Genomic DNA, 2,519 nt, shown 5'->3' with positions numbered 1-2,519 from the left:
GTTTTGATACCCCTAACACCTTCAAATGCTTGGATAAAGGGCTAGAAACTTGCATGCATGAGCTGGAAACACCGAAACACGAAAAGGTTGAGGCATACATGAGTTTACGGCCGTAAACTCATGGGCTTACGACCGTAAACTCTCAAGGATGGTCCAAGGACCGTAAACTCCAATGAGGGGTCCTTTTGTGCCCTAACCACTTCCTAAGCCTTTGATTCGAACTTAGAACACTTCTTTGTGAAGCATAAGACCTTAAAACACTCAAATGCACCATTACCATGAGTTTACGGCCGTAAACTCATGGGGGAAATGGTCCATCAACCGTAAACACATGTAGGGTGACCATTTGAGGAGTAAACTCCAATGTGAAGCCATAGTCTCCTTAGATGCAACCCTTAGCACTCCTAGCACTTGAAACAAAGTGTTTTCACATATTAGAGTGTCTTTACTTGCTTAATTAGTGATTAAATAACTAATTAGATACATTTATGTATCACTACATGTTACATAGGATCCGTGTGTGTGTTCAAGTCCTCACTTGACACCTAGCATCCTACCTGGCACTTCCATCCAATCCACTCACTACAGGTGAGTTCATACCCCTGAATTAACCTTTTAAATGATTTTAAATGCTTTTATGGGGGGAATACAAGTTGAACTGTTATAGTTGTTATATCAATCACATGTGATTAATAGCTAGAACAGACTACAAGATTTGCTACTACTTTCAAGTTTCCACCAAACTTTGGGTTTTCAAGTGTTTCAAACCTTTTATCAAACTCTTTAAATGCCAAAACTGTATTCAAACTCTTTTAAACTTGTTTTATCTTCAAAACCATATCTATACTAATATATTTATATAAGTAAGACTTGAAGGACTTAGGACTGATAGCTCACCTTATTTCCTGTTCCTTGTTTGGTTGTGGACTTAGGGTATTCTGTTATTTGTCCGACTGTCGTTGAATTCTTAGTTATATATCATATATATTTGTGTTGGATATAAAAGTCTTCACTTCAGTTCAGTACCTTTGTGTAACAAAGGCATGCAACCAACATTACTATTTAAATATAATAGGTATAGTTAAAGATTTCTACTCATTACTACTATTACAATGACACCTACCAGAGTCAGTACAGTTATGAGTCAATACATGCTAAATACTATACAAAGAGAATACTATATACTATACAAGAGAACACCCTATACATTATACCAGAAGATACATTATACAATATACAAGAGAATATACTATAATTAGAATGTGACATACTATTTCTCGATACGACACTTCATTGTGCTATCACCGTGTAACCAGAGTCTCCTGGAGGGAGAGCGGGCATTGTGTGTATAGATCTATATGGGACAGACACTCCCACATCCCGACTGCTAGCTACAGTCCCAGCCGAAAGGCCAAGGGGTGACAAAATGTCACATCACTACATATGACTCGGAGGGTCATCAGTTATTCGATCGTCAATCAGCATGGTTACATACGAGTTCACATTCAAACCTTTAATTACACATTAAGAATTAAAGGCCAAACAGGCTCCCCGAGGTGTATTGTACATTTAATACTACATGGAGTCTGTATTTTATTTCCTTTAGCCGACAGTGCCACTGCTGGGGTAAAACCTTATTTTCCCAAATACTTTACATGAATAAAGTCTAAAACTATATTTTCTTACTGATAGTTTCACTGGGGAAAACTTTTACATTTTCAAAGGATCAAACATGCAAACAAACGGGTCTTGGTAGAAGACTACTTTTACTGGAAAATATAGGATTTTCTAGGGAGTACACTATTGTCAAACAATGATATCAGCTATTATACTACATTGTTGTAAACTTTTTTTTATACAAGCAAAGACACTAAATACTTATGAACTCACCAGCTTTATGCTGATACTCGCTTTCAAAATAACTTGTATTCTCAGGTCATCAGTAGACAGGTACAGATGCAGCTTTTGAGAAGATGGAGCACATACAAGACTCCTCTTTTATTTTGATTATATTTTGGTGTCTTACAAACTATACAGAACACGCTTGTATTACAATTATTATATTAATGCAATGGATGTTGTTGCTTGTCTTTACTATTATGCATTGTGATGATATTGTACATGACGTCCTCCACCTCAGAACGTTTCCGCCGTTCTCGGTTTTGGGGTGTGACAGATTGGTATCAGAGCTTTGTTTATAGTGAATCAAGTATATCAACCCATAAAAGATATACAAACTATAAACACATCGGGATTAAAACACTCTGACCAAGAAAATATACTTTTAAATAATAAAATATTTAACTAAGTATATATATATATATATATATATATATATATATATATATATATATTTACCCATACCAGTGTCAGTATCATACTAGAACAGAACAAAAGTATTACGATTGTTGAACAGCACAATTAGGCTTAGAGACATATGGTCAAACCTGAGGGGATATAGCCTGATCAACTATATGTTCTGAGGAGTGACTAGCATGTGCCTAAGAATGATTGTGGTG

Source organism: Lactuca virosa, chromosome 1 (assembly GCF_052849685.1).
Source record: "Lactuca virosa cultivar CGN04683 chromosome 1, Lactuca_virosa_CGN04683_v6, whole genome shotgun sequence".
NCBI lineage: Eukaryota > Viridiplantae > Streptophyta > Magnoliopsida > Asterales > Asteraceae > Lactuca > Lactuca virosa.
The sequence above is the reverse complement of the archived record's forward strand: the minus strand, read 5'-3'. Positions refer to the sequence as shown.